A 15,634-nucleotide genomic window follows, 5' to 3' on the forward strand; every position below is an offset into this window, starting at 1 on the left:
ATGCACACACACATTGAATGCTAAAAGTTTTCCTCCACCACTGCAAGCCCCTCTACAATGCCCTGAATGACTTAATGGCATTTAGGGGGCAAAAGTAGAAATTATTTTAAATTGCAGAGTCCAGAACTTAGAGGACTTGCCGTTTCCCAGAGCAAAACAAATTACAAATTATGTCATTACGCGGGGTTTTCTTGCCGTTTTCTTTTTGTTCAAACAATTGTGTCTAAAAATAAAAACATAATTTAAGTTTCCTGTTGCTGCAGCAGGTATCCAAAATCACTCAAAATTGGCAACATGCTCAAGCTTCTCTCCTTCTCTCCTGCTCGAGCTCCAGCGCTCCAGTGCTCCAGCGCCCCACCGCTTTTTGCGTTCGCGTTCGCGTTCGCTTCTACTTATAACTTTTGATTTCAGGCGAAATTATAAGCCAGAAATTTGCATAAGTTTGAGGAGAAATTTTATGCCAGAGATGGCAACAACAAAACCTACGCCGAGTGGCTGATGCAAAAAATATTGCATTGAGGGAAGTCGTGGGAGGAAGTGGAACACTTTCCAGCAGATTGTTTTTCCTTTGGCACGCTTATTGAGTTGCATAATAATAATAGCACCCTCTTGCGCTTTGACCTAAATATTCCATTGAATGTTGTTGTTTTGGAGGATGCTCAAACTATCAAAGGACCCCTTTTTTTCTAACCGAATAATTAAACACGAAAATGTTTATTTTCCCTGTCGGGACTCGCGACTCGCGACTTTGCATTGCTTTGTTGGGTCGTTATTCTGCTTTAATATCTGGAATTCAACACAGCAATATTTGCATCGATTTCGCTCGAAGATTTTTCTATGTCAAAAGACCAAAGTATCATAAAGAAGTCATTGTAAAAATTTCATTCAATTCGATTCCATTTCCTACTGCGATTCACAATTCTTTTGTTATGTTCTTTCCAACAAAATAATATGATATCAATCGATGCCAGTTCTATTGTGAGTCTATTGATAATACAAAAGTAATGTTTTCTTTCTTAAAAAAATATAGAAAAATTATATATAGAAGTTATTTATTAAATCACATATCAAATTTACTTATTAAATAAAAAAATACATACATATGTACAGATATATCGAAAGAAAAATGCCAACATATTGAAATTATTAAATAAAATTTAATTGGATTTATAAGAAAAAAGGAAGAAATATAGTCCCTTAATTAATGGAATTGGTCGTCTATGCTTTCATATACAGTTTATTGAAAGATTTTAGTGGAAGGCACACACATATAAGAATTTAAAAGTAAAAGTAAACCAAAAACCAAAATCAACGGATTAAAGCACTATTCTTGATATTTGAACTTTCCTTTGCCCCAAAATCTTGTATTAAAATGTACCCTTAAGGCAGACAAATTAAAATGTTGTCAGAGAGATGGATTACTTAAAACCAAAGCTTAACAAGCGGAAAACTTAAGACTTTTCCTTTGGTATTACTCACATTTTATGCTACACTCGGGCGAACTTTATACGTGTGAAAGAAATCTTAAGCAAAGTTTACTTTAAAGAAGGACAGACAAATAAATATTTATTATTCTTGACTTTATGAATTTTTCTTTCTGTATTTACAGAACTCTAAATCAATAACTTTAAGCCCCTCCACAAGGTCATGGACTCTGCCCTTCAACAACGAAAAATACTGTCCATCAAACATCTGTCCTCGACATTCGCCCCAAAATCACTAATTAATTAACAGAGACAGCAGCTTAACGATGGACCCACAAAATCCAGCAAATTCCTGCCAATGGTGGTACTTTTTAATTAGTTCCCTTTATGGCAGAAGTTATGTGAGCGTTTAATGCATTTTGACAGTCGAAATCAAAAGACAAAAGTCAGAGCGGAATGCTTTCAGAAAATTTAAATGTTTTGAATGCGGTTTTGCAGTTTTCAGTGGAATTCGAGATTTGTTAACTCACCTGAAATGGCCAGGAATATGCCACACACCACAACAGGAACCACACGGATCACAATCCAAGCCCAGACCGACACCGACACTGAGCTGTGGCATATAAAAAATACATTCTCTCTTTTATGATGACATGGAACACGGTCGAAAGTTTCAAAAAGTTTTAGAAATTTCACATAATAAAGTTCCCAGAAATTTATCCTGCTCGATTTTTGAAGAGATTTATGCTCCACAAATTTGAGGAAAATAAAAAGTCACTTTTATCAAAAAAAAAACAAAAAAAAAAGATTGGAATGAAAAGCTGGGAAATCCATTCACATTTTAAGCATACAAAAAATTAACGGCACATTTAACGGTCAACGCTCATGCGACTCTGAATGGCAGGCAGTCCGCCGTTTTTGGGTTCGGCACAAAAAAAAAGCGGCACCACGACAACGGCAGCATTTTCAAAATATTTAAACGCGTTTATAGGCAGCACATCTCCTTCGCTCTTTCACTCTATTCTGGAGTGAGGGGAGTACAGGTGTACAGTAGTACAGCATATGTGTGTATTATACCTGAAACTTCTCTCTCCTGTGTGCTTATAAGTGTGTGGTCGTGTGTGTGAGTGTATTTAGCTGACCGTTGCGATATGCCTTTTGGCTGATTTGTCGATTTCCCACTGAAGCTGAAGCAGAAGCTGAATCTAAATGCTCCCGTTCACAATCCTGGCACGTTCGCACGCCGTGAAGTCCCCAAACAGACTAAGTGCCGTGCCTGACTCCGGCGCGAGGCGATGCGACGTGTGCCGCCGCGAAGCAACAGCTAGAAAAAGTCCCAATCAAACGTAAAAATTTCCCTAAACTGTTGCGCAAAGAGGGGAAGTCCCGAAACCCGTAACCGAAGGACCCCGACCCCAGTAACAGTAGTCCCAGTCTCACAGTTTCAAAGCCAGACAGCCGCGCCGCACTCTCGTACATGTACTAAAAAAGAGGAGGCGGTGGCCAGGGCGCAGGCGCCATAAAGAGGGGCGACTCCAGGCCAAGAACAGCTGAGAAGCAACAGTTTGTTGTGGCAAGGGAAGGCGCGGGAGTCGGAGCAGAGACAGGCAGCCAGCCGCCGGTTGCCAGAAGTGGGTCTCTCAGTCAATGTCACACTCGTGGAGTTTTATACTTGGAAGGGCATGTAAATGGGCTTTTCGTAGGGGGGTGGGGGGTGGGGGGAAGGAGCATGGTGGATTTTAGACCAAGACCAGGGCCAGGAGCAGGACGAATACGAGAACCGAGGCCGTTTGGCAGCTGATTTGACTTTCACGCTTGTTGCGCCTTCACCCTAAGCCTTAATGGTGGCTGGCATGCTGGTGGGTGTCGGTTGCCATTTGAAAAGTGCGTTCCGAAGCGGGGCAATTATGCCAAGCAGTCGGTGGCTATGAGCTTTCGCGTTGAAAGGGAGCATCATGTGGCGACTGGACCAGGCGCTACCTCTCCTCTGCTGCAATTAGTATGCAGAGCAAGAACATTAACGCAATTTTATTTGCACATTAAGAAGAGCAGTATCAGCAGAAGCAACATCAGCAGCTGCGCCAGCAGGTGACCTCTGACCCGAGCCCCAGACGAACGTCGCGAACGTGACGCACATATATCAGGTGTATTTAATTAGTTGGCAATTTTTATTCCACACATGAACTCCCGCGTCCTGTCGCCAAAGTTTACTTTATCTTTCCGTTCATTGTTTCTCCACCGCCGGCGCATGGCGGTCGGGACGTTAGTCAACACTGATTACTGTCTGCTTTTTTTGATGGCGATGACAAAGCAATGGGCGATAAATGCACGATCATAACGGGGGAATCGATAAAGCAGGGCTGCATTTTGCTATTAAGGGGACTTCAATTTGCTGAGGGCACTTCATTTTGTTTGTGGCTTTTTTGTAGAATTGTTATATAGCCTCAAGGTAAGCATTTCATTTCTAAACGTAATTGAAAACTTTCACAGCCTTTCCGCACGGCTGGCCCTAATGAAGCTTAATAATTGAGCAAGCTATTAATAAATATTTGTTCAATTAGCAAAGTACTCACAGATGCACTGAAATTAATGGCAAGGCTAAATCGTAAGGTCATCTGGCAAAAGTGGCACCACCAGCAACAGCAACAGCAAAAGCAACAGCAACAGGAGAAGCAACAGCAAAAGCAAAGCGAAACGAAGCGAAAGCACTTGCCACTTGCCCTGGCGCCCTAGCGCCCTGCCGCAGTTGATTGCGACGCTTCTTTATAAATAACGCCCCAGCAAGTATGCAGGATAAAATGTGAGCTGCGGCCCTTGAGTTGCATGCCCCCCACCCACCCACACACACACACAGAGTTGTTTTCTCTCTATGGCATGATGGGTGGTGGTCTGCCAGTCCCGTTCACATTTTCCCGTTCCCATAGCCGTGTGTTTGCTTTCTATGTTTTTCCTATGCTGTTTGCTTTGCGTTACACACAAGCAGCACCGACAGCATCAGCAACAGCTTTTGTGTTTATTCAAAGACGAAGGAGGGGGCAGCTGGGGGGCCTGAAAACGGAAAACGGATAAACGGTCGTATGCCAGCCAGCTTCCAGCTTCCAGCTTCCAGTTGCATTCGCGATGGCTAATGGCCTGCATCAATGCATCAGCTATTTATTCGCCAGCCATCTAGGCTATCAGACCTACGGGTGGTTCCACAGGTAAAATAAATACAAACACATATGCACGACAATAAAGATCTCGTTTCAAAAAAAATAATACGAGTATATGGATATGTTTTGCTGGAAAAGTTCAAGTGCCGTGCCGCTTGATTGTTCGGTTTTTAATTCTGCGGCTTCTGCCGCTGAATTGATGTGAATATTTTATGGCTGCCCCCACAAACCAAATATATAAATACATAAAATACAATGTAAGTAATGTGCGGAAATCAAAACTGAAAGCCCTGTCGAGCAGTCATTACATTTGTACGCACAACCACAGCAGCCGCAAAGAACAACAAATCATTTCCGTTTCCGCTTCTGCCTATAAAAACAAGTCAAGTCAGAAATTTTTTGAATACATTTTGGTGCGCTCTTGCGGGCAGGGTTTGATTTAAATGATTTTTTTTAAATATGTACTTTGCCATCACTTTGAGCATTGAATTTTGCTGAAGTTCCATTTTTTTGTTTAAGAATTTATGATATTTTCACTATCATCAGTAGGGGTATCAATGCATGAATGTACATTTTAGTTACAGAAGATTCAGCCCCCATTTAACGACCAGAAAGGGAACCCACGCATATGCATATATATGCATGTATGTGTATTGATGTATTGATTGATTTTGGTCCAATTCAAATATGAAGTGAACTAAATTATGCGTTCATACATGTACTTGCTGTGGGCGCTTTGGTTTGTTAGCAAAACAATTTGAAAATTTAGGTTGATTTCTGTGCTCGTACACAAAATTAATTGACCGAGTTTGCTTGGTCGCCCGTTTGTGGGGACAGGACAATTAGGTTTTGGGGCAATTCCATGCCGACATGCTGGACATGCCGGACATGCACACCGACAGCGTACATTGACCACAGAAGCCAGCTCTGACGATGGACCGTTCTCCACCTCTCTATTTCTGGTCATTAGTGTGGCATAATAACAATTACAACAGCAACAAGCGGTAGTAACAAAGCCATTTTACACTGGCCTACGCACAACGGCCTACACAATACACACAGATAGGGTAATACAAACATGAAAGTTAATTAAACCGAAAGCAGACTGACATGAATTTATATGGTCTAATAATATGCCACTATCCCGAGGGCGAAGGACCTCGCAGCAACAGCACCAGCATCCTTCCTCCCTCCCTTCCGCAGCCGCAGGCCACCCACAGATCTCTCCCACCACAGCTCTCCCTCTCTCTCAGCGCTTCTCTTGTCCTAGTAGGTCCTAGTAGATTTACATGGTCCTGTGTGGTGGGGACGGGGGGCGGATTACGCTTCGGTTAATAGCAGACAATAATTAAAAGTGACAAGTAAATTAGTTTCTGCCGTCAAACTGATTGTGAAAAGAATACACCGTCGGTCGGTGCAGGGGCTGATGGCTGGTGGCTGGTGGCAGTGCGTTTAGCAATTTTTATTAGCTACCAAACAACGGCTTCAGCAATCACCGTCTCGCTCCGTACGGTGGAAGCGATACGGCTAAGAGTTTCCGGTTTTGGGGATTCGCACCTGCCCCGGCAGGAGCATGCGTTGTGCGTTCAGCGATGGGCTTTTGGCGATGTTTTATTCATGCGACTATTAACAGATTTTATCACGCTACAAATATGCACTACAGGGCGTATGCATAATAAATTGCAGACACTGCCGGGCATTGTTCTCCACTGCTTCGGCCTCCTGCCTGCCACATTCTGCTGCTCCTTGGTTATTGCTGCAGCAGCTGCTCTCTCTCGCACGCCGCTGAATCTGTGCCGCATTTTGCGGCAATCTTTGGTCTCATTTTATGAGGGGACGCATTTTTATTTTATGACCTTGTTTATGCCTGTCACATGGCCCAAAGTCTTTAAAAACCAACCACAACTTTGATGAACTCGTAAAAACCACCAAAGAAACGAATAAGTGCCCACGAATTAGTTGTGCCCCCAGAGGGTTTCGACTAATAGTTACTCAGCGATTGATTGTATGAATAATGAGAAGAAGTGAAGGAGAATTGATTGAAATTGTCATAAAAAAAAGGCCTACACAATCATATATTCCCTGCGTTAATTGGTCTTTTATAGAAAATAAAGAACTCTTATGTTTCTCTTATATTTCTTCTTATATCAATTCTATAGGTTTCCCGCAGTAATCTGATAAACAGAGTACTTCCCTGCAACTAAACTTCAATTAAATCGAAGATATTTTTTAGCATTCTCCAATGCTCTTCCATACATCCACCAAATAATGTGTACAGACCAAAACGAAAGCTTACAGAACATCTGAAAATTCTCTGAAATTAATCTAGCACTCCAACAAGTAGCGTGTTCTGGTGGCCCTGCCCTCTGCTCCGAGGGACGTCTGTCTGCTGCTCCTGCTGTTGCTGCTTCTGCTGCTATTCATGGTGCTGCTTCCGATGCCTCTTCATGAATGAGTGAATAAATTCCAAAAATGGATGTCAAAAAAGCGTCACAGAGAAATTAATGATGACTTTTATACGCGAGCAATTCATGGCATTTTTATAATAAACCCACACGCACATACATACAGCCGCACACACCCACACACAGATACATACACATCCATACGCACAAGATACCTTTAATTTGATTTCGAACGAAAAAGAAAGCGAACAAAAATGTGGAAAATATTTCTTTATATGAACGCATGGGGGAAATATTCAGAAAAAAATGGGATGACACATACAGGAAAGATGGAGAGAGGGAGAGAGGGAGAGAGGGAGGAAATGTATCCCAAAATCCGATATGTGCGTGCGGGTGTGCGTGTGTGTGTGTGGGTGGGTGGGTGTGTGAGGATTTTTTGTTGTGAGTTGGCGACTTTTAAAAAAGCTTTTTTATGCTCGTTTGCATATATATCCTGATTTTGATGCCATTCAAAGTCAGTTTAGCAGCCATCATTCGATTTATAAAGCATAATAAGACAATCGGACTAAATTCTACGCTATGCACCGGCTGAGACCTTCTCCTCGGGCCAACTTGTCAGCTTCTGTCGGTTTCTTGGCCAGCAGCAAAGTCTTTCCAAGTATTTGCGACACAAAAGTTTCTTTCTTTCTTTCCCTATTTTAAAACTAAAAGCCAAACTAAACAAACGACCAATGAGAAGTGTCACCCAGCAGCCGGAAATTTCTGTGGGAGGAGGCAGTGGATATAGCGGTCCTTGGTGAAGGTGACGTTGCGGTTGCAAAAGTTGTATTTTATTGGGATTGGAAAATTCCTAGAGTATAAATCATTTCCAAGAAATGCAATATTGCTTAGCAAAGTTTTGTGGTTCAGGTTTGACTAATAAGAAGAGGATTCATCTGGCTAGATTTATAATATCTGCATAAATATTAATAAATATGCTAACAAATATCCCACTTTTTATTGAATTATTCATGGCCTCAAATATTCAGAGCACACAAATGAGGTTATTTATTGGTGGCATTTCATTCATATAAAATTACATATTCGTAAAGAAAATTATCATAAAATAAAAGATAAATTCATTTATCGCTATTCGAGTAAAAATAAAGCAAAAGTTGAATTTATTTATAGCTACTCGTTATTCAATTGATTACATTTCCATTGAGTGGCTAATAAGATGTTTATTATTCACGGGAAATCAATTCAACAACAAGTAATTATTAATTGGCAGGAAAGTGGCAAATACCACTACCTTAAGTGGCTGAAAGTATTTTTCCTGGAATTGTAACTAACTTAGAATAACCATCATCTCTATAATTCATAGTAACTTTCACTGTTGCATTTCTTTAGAAATAGCTTTTAAAGTCATTAATTACATTTTAGGTCAGATCAATTATCATACTCATATGCTCGATGGAATTTCATTAGGCAGTAAGCCCCAACTTAATAGTCTGCCTCATAATCCTAAATGAATTAACACCATCTACCAAATTTAAAGCCGCAATTGAGTTTAGACGACCAGCTACCGTACCCGTACCCGTACCCGTATACCCGTAATCAAAGACAATCAATAAACTCATTTAACCTGATTAGATTAAGAACTTTTGTTTTGGTTGACAGACTTGAAAGGAAAGGATCGAAAGGAGAGCCGTCCTTCGTCCCTTTTCTTGTGTCCGTTTTCTATTTGGCCGGTGTCCTTCGAGCCGTGCCGTGCCCTCCTTCCTTGTGGCCAAGAGTGCAATCAATTGCAAATTGAAAATTCAATTTTCGTTAATCCGCTTAAGCTAACGTTGTGCCATACCTCGTCCGTTTCATAATTGAACATTTTCCCAGCAACTCATACATGTATGCCATGCCGTATGAATAGTGTGCATCTATGTGTGTGTGTGTGTGTGGGTGGGGGGAGGGAATGTGGCACACAAGTTTTCGGTTACCATGACGAGGTTTTTGCGGTTGCTGCTGTTGCAACTGCAAACATTTTTGCAGCCAACCAAAAACCAAAGCAAAGGCAAAAGCAAACGCCAACATATTCTATACGGTTTCGGTTGTTTCCCCTCGCTGCGCGAAAAAATCTGCTCAGTTCATGTAAATGGAGCCCGAAGCATTTTTGGCAAAAGGGTTTGATCCTGGATGGCGTGGCGTCCATCAGAATTCTAGTGCAAATGTTGACATTGAATTGGCTTCTGTTTTCTGAGAAAAAAGTCCGAAAAATGACTTGGAAGATTAAATCTACAAAGGCATAAAGCTACAGGCGATTTTCTCTGTCCCCTGAGAGCCGTTCTATGCGCCATTCATTTCCTCTCCTCTCATTCGTTAGAAAGGTACAAAAATTTCAATTTAATTGCAAGTTAAATGTACAAAGGGAGGATACGAATCTAGACAGTAATTCCCTGCTGCCTCCCATCAAGGTCAAGGCTTTTCTGCTTTTGCTGCCTCGAAACTCGTCTGGGGACCTTTCATATCTTACGAGTATATGTATAGAGTCTGAACTTTTAATTAGTCCGCTGGTCGGAACAACAGACCGGAAATTAAGAGAGTGAACTGTTTGTGGGTGAGAGCAGACAGTCACTATATCTGTGTTCCGTGTGGTGTGTCCAGTTTCCAGTGTCCAGTGTCCAGTGTCCTGTGTGTTTTTATAAGCCCCCACACACGAGGCTGGGAATCCCGTCCAACACTGATGTCCTTTCCATGCAGGAAATACTTTAATAAGAACTTCAATGGTAGAGGCAGTGGCAGAGGCGACGCCTAGCAGCCAGACCAGACCAGAACCAGTGCTCAAAAGGTACCGTACCTCTTGCTCGCTGTTCATTTTGATGAGTGCATGGGGGGCGTTGCCGTGGGGACATCAGCTTTCATATGAAGTACATACTGTCTACTGCATGCGTGGACCGACTATTAATTAGCCTTTGTATTAAAGCAGCGCACAAACTGAAATGCATTTTTCACTGCCTGTTGCATCTCGTTTTCCTCCTGAAGCTGCTGCTGCTGCTGCTGCTGCTGCTTGCTCCACGTTCTTGCCCCATGAATGTCCAAACGGATGTTTATCCGTTGAAAAATGCATAAAAACGAGAACTCCGATGCGTACACGTATGCGAAGTGCATGCAAATGCTCTTGCAGCCAGGGGACGGAATGGGAGTCATTTTTGGGCAGTAAAAGGCATGTGAGAAGTGCTCGAATCGACTATGATGCACCGTGTGGTTAGCCAAGGGTTCTCAGAAAAAATTCAGAAATTCATGGACAGAGGAATGTATGTAGAAAATGATCCATGAGGGGCACACGAGATGAATATTTAAATTTTTACTGGGGGGAAAACACTTTTTTGACGCCGTGTACTCATATGTCAGGAGAGTAGTGGTGCACACACCTGTCGCCGCCATTGGTACTGTCACCCAGTTGCAACCAAATACACTCTCCAAATCCCAGGTGTTCCCTGTATAAAAGCAATAACAACAATATGCATATTGCAAGGATACCATCTGGGGCAGTGCAAGAACGAAAGAGAGAGAGGGCGACAGAAGAGGAGGAGATGGCGAGAGTGATAGAGTGTGCAACAAGACTCCAGCCGCACAGGAAGCAGCGTAATCGCAGTTTGAGCTGCACTCGAGCAACATTTTGGGTGGTTTTGGCCACATCGTTAGTTCCGCACTTTGCTGTCTGCCACGTGCGGGGGTGCTACATCTGTATGTGTGTGTGTGTGTGTGTCTGTGCGGGGGTGAGGCGTAGGTGTGGCACGTAGCTTGGATGGCCATGCAACTGCATTATTTGCAAACTTGCTACAGTGGCAGTCAACCATCTCCTGTGCCACAGATGAGCAGGCGGTTGTAAAAACTTCGCTCCGCAATATGCGACCCATCAAAAAGGAGCAGCAGCATCCGTTCTCTGTCTATGTCTCTGTCTCTGTTTCAACGTCTCTATCTTCCTCGCTTTCTCCGCATACACACACACATACATACATGCCTACATACATCCCACCTCTCTGTTCTTTACGCCTCACTTCTCTCTGTGCCACTAATTAGAGTCACGCAATGCGCAACGACATGCCACCGCTGCCTTTTGGGGGTCCTTTTATCTTACGTTTTAACTCGATTTCCGGCTTGATGCGCTTTTATTTGTGTCGATTGTCGGATGGCCGGAAATTAGTTTCGTTTATTCTTTGCTATGCCATATATTTTTGGGGTATATATCCCCTTTATTCCCTCTCTCTCTCTCTCTAAGCGTGTAGGTGTGTGTGTGTGTGTTTGTGTTTGTATGTAGTCCACCAATTTCGACTATTTGCATGGCTGAAGGAGTTCAAGGAGAGAGGACGGCCTGCAATCAATTTACTGGAACTTGACTACGAATCGAAAGCTCCGCTGGGCCTGGCAGAGATGTGACCCATGGCCAGGCCATTTCCTCATATTTCTTTGGAAACTAGAGCAGACCAGCAGCAAAGCAAAGCCCAGAGCAGCACTTTGGTTAATGAAAACTTACAGCAGCTTCCCCTCACTTGCCTTCAATTACACAACAGAACAGAACAGAGCAGAACAGAGCAGAACAGAACAGAGTTTCCCTCAAAAGAATGCTGAGAAATGTATCCAAAAGCATTTACACTTTGTGGTCAATAACGAAAACCATTCAATTTAAGTTATTTTTGCGAACTCCAGAGATTTAAAATTTGAGTTGTCTTTGGAAACTTTTTTTATCTACCGCATTTGGAAAGCTGAGAGTGGGTCCCGAATTTACATTGGCATTCGACTCTCGTGCTGTGGCTATGGCAATTTGCGTCAAGCCACAAAAAGCGACGTCGACACTCGTCTTCGCTCTGTATTAAGGAGGAGAAGGACTTCGACGTAGTAGATGAAAGGGGTCGTCGTTGAGTCATCTCTGGGGGCCCACACGCAATGCCAATGGATTGTAAATGGAGGGCTGAGATTCGGTTTCGGCTTGTTAAAGTAGAAATAACAATTCCTAGAATTACAATAAAATTCAACGCAACAGCAACAATGGCAACAGGCTAAGTAGAGGCATTACCCTTTGGAAGCCAGCAGGGGCACCACCTCCGCCATGGCTGGCTGCCACTTGAAGCACTTTAAGCTGTTGCTGTCGTCTCAGTTGTCGGTCTTGGTTTCTGGGTCTTGGGTTCCAGGGTTTCAGCGTTTCTCGGCTCCTGCCGTACCGTACCGTACCGTACCGTACCGTGTCGTGTCGCTGCGTGGCCACCTCACACCAGTTCTAATACAACAACGAGATTAAATGTCCTGTCGTAGCGGGCTTAGGCACTAATCCTGGGTCGATTCCATAGAGCGCATGGCATGGCCAGAGATTTGCTGTTGCGAGCCTTCGGGAGCCTTTCCTGTAGCCAAGTGCAAAGTTGAATTGCCTGATGCCTGATGGCTGATGCCTTTATGTCTGTGATGTCTGCTCTCGGGTCTGCTGACTCTGTTTTGTGAATCAGAATAAACATTGGTTTTTGGTTGCCATTGCTGCTTATTGTGGAAGCAAACTGGCTCACTTCCTTGCCACAGTCACAGCCATCGCCATAGCGCCCGTTTGGAGTGTTGACGTCTGCACTTGTCCTCCTTCAGCGTCTGATGTTCCTGCACCCTTTCTCTCTCCTGCCACTGGCCAGCTGTGGAATAAGGCGTAGCTCCTCCTCCGCCTGCTTGCCTCTTGTCTCTCATGTCTGCATGCAATTCAATTTATTTTAGAGCGCCTCATACGATAAATGGAAAGCTCTGTGCTCTACACTCTGCGAAAAATTGTGCCCAAAAGCTGATTTCATTACTCAACTCATCTTGGCGGCAATTCAGGCTAAACGTTAATTTTGCAGAATTCAGCCACTAATAAAATTATATTAAATACGTATGTACATGCGCAGCAGAGTTTTAATTTTGTTTTCAGTAAAGGTTGTACAAAAGCATTTGATTACATGACTGAGGAGAACCTATTGAAGTGCAAGTGAACACAAAGACAGTGTAACGACAGGGGAACACCAAGACAGAAGGAACTTGAGGGAACTTCAAACCTAAGCTACGGACAGAGAGTGCAACAACAAAAAGAGGGAGATAGATTTTGACTATCAAATATTCACTATAGTATTCACACCTGTTTAGGTATGAGCTGTACGAAAACTGAATAAATTCGAGTACTAGCACTAACAAGAAGAAACAAATACTACACATGACTTATAGATTCTTAATTATTATTGTTCCAGCTTTTGTATTTCTACCCGTGAGAAGCGCATTAAACGGCCGTAAAACGTAGACAGAGGTAAATACGAGTATATGCATCTCAGATAGCCAGAAATAGCCTAGATCATTCAGGTTGGCGCCTTATAGAGTGTACTAACTGGTTAGCTAAATTGGAATATATTTGCCCAAGCAATGCATTTTTCTCTCAGTGTAAGTCAGAGCAAGATTGAAGAGCCTGCCTCTGTGCTCTGAGCCTCTTTAAATTTCATTAAAGTTCTTTCACGGCCCGAGGTGCTAAGGTGACATAATTAAATTGCAGCCGTGGCCTGGCAATTAATTAAATGCCTCATTTATTAACGCTTTGTTAGGCAATATTTTCACAAATGACTACAAAAGCAAGGCAGAAAGAAAACTCGGAAAATTCAAGCAAAGACGAGGGCACACACAGACAGTGCCATAAAAGCCGCCACAGCACACGTACTCATCCACCCACCCATACACCGACAAAATCATACACACACACACACACACACACGCACACACACACACACACAGACAAACAGACACCCACACATACACAGGTACGCAAAGAGCTTCAGATAAATTTACGCATTACGCATACGCCACGTGGTTGGGCCCTGATTTATTTTTAACCTCAAAGCGTCATTCACAATAAAGATATTTTACGTTTATGACCCACAAAAATGGAAACTTTTACACTGAAAGCCATACGACCGTCGCCGTTGACATCGCTCGTTGCTGCCACCGACCGCTTATGGTGACACCGCTGCGTATGCGCAACAATTTGCTAGGGGCGTTCACTTGTTGCGGTTGACCGGGCATAAACTCTATGGGACACAGACAGCTACTGCCCGACCCTCGACATGACTTGACACGCCCCCATCTAATCGACCAATTTTTGCGGGCCGTAATTTAATATGCGGTCGCAACTTTAACAGTCACGACACGTTGCCGCGGGCGAGTGCGAGGGCGAGGGCGAGGGCGCGGGTCCCCTATCCAATCTATTTATCCAGGCACACACCTGTGTCAACACGGGAGAGCTACATTTCTTTAAAGGCCCTTCTTCGGCATCGGCGTTGGCGTTGGCGTTGGCGTTGCCGTTGGCATCGGAATCGGGCTCGGCATTGGCATTGGCATTCGATTCATTTGATTTGGCCACCTGACTACCTGACTGGTCTGCCGACCAGGGCTTATGCAAACAGGCAACAGACACTCGAGCAGCCAAAGCCTTTCAATGCGCGTCAACAATTTACATTGCCATTGCCCTCCCGATTTGTATACACTCGTACCCCCCGTACCCTCCGTACCCGTACCCTTACTCGTCCACATAAAGATAAAAGACAATAAAGGAAAATCGAAATTACACTGACTGAAGACCGACGCAATCCCCGTATTTGGCCATAAAATCCTCGCAATCCAAAAGGTACGTCGATTTGACTATGGGGGTTAAGAAGCTTTAACATATTGTCAGTTATTGGATTGCTATACGCTTAAGAGAGGATACCTATTATGGGGGCTTAGAATGCAATGCTGGGGCTCGCTCTTTAGTTGTGGGATATATCTTATCAATAAATTGAGGACTAATCTGGATCTTAATCAAGAATCCATCTCTTATCAAAAGGGATTGCAGATCGAGAAAACCCCCTCGTACACTTCAAATTCAATATTCAAATATATTCAAATATTATACGCTGTTCCGAACCACTGTGCAATTGCTGTATACTTTACTTACCCTCCGGTGTACTATCTTTCACTTTTCCCTCACTTTTGTAACCGTCCCTACCTCTGACACAATCAATCAACGCGTCAAGGGTCCCCTTTAGAGCCCTCCGCAAAGCCTACCCCCTCTGGCAGATCCTTGTTGCCCAAGTTTACCTCATTGTCCTCCTGTCCCTGCGCCTTGGCACACAATAAATGCAAAATAAAGGTGTTTGGTCCTCTCGTTACGTGGCCGTTGAGTGGAGTCTGAAGCTGAAGCTGGGGCCAAAGAGGACAAAGCCCGGGTTCGCACAGCGATGAACCCCATTTGGGTGCCGGAGCAGGGCAAGGGGTTGAGTTCAGGTTCAACCAGAGACCTGCATAATATTACGACAAATGCTCAAAACTTTTCCAATAAGCAACAACTTTTCCATTGCAGCTGTATGCCATATACGCGTACCAGAACTAACACTACACATGTCCCAACGGATATATGTATACTATATGTAGATACAGCAGGACAGGACGGTAGCTGGGCGTGAAGCTCAAATAATTTGCATAGTTGTCGGTGAGTGGCACTTCTGCGCTCAGCACTGAAAAATATCATCGCGATATTCTCTGGAAATGGATGAAAGCTGATGTGAATCATCGCGAATTCCATATGAGGAATATACTCATATGCTGATATAATGCTTTCTTTCAGTGCAGGGGCTTCACTTTCATC

This window comes from Drosophila persimilis, unplaced genomic scaffold (assembly GCF_003286085.1).
Source record: "Drosophila persimilis strain 14011-0111.01,24,50 unplaced genomic scaffold, DperRS2 tig00000824-arrow-arrow-pilon, whole genome shotgun sequence".
Lineage (NCBI taxonomy): Eukaryota > Metazoa > Arthropoda > Insecta > Diptera > Drosophilidae > Drosophila > Drosophila persimilis.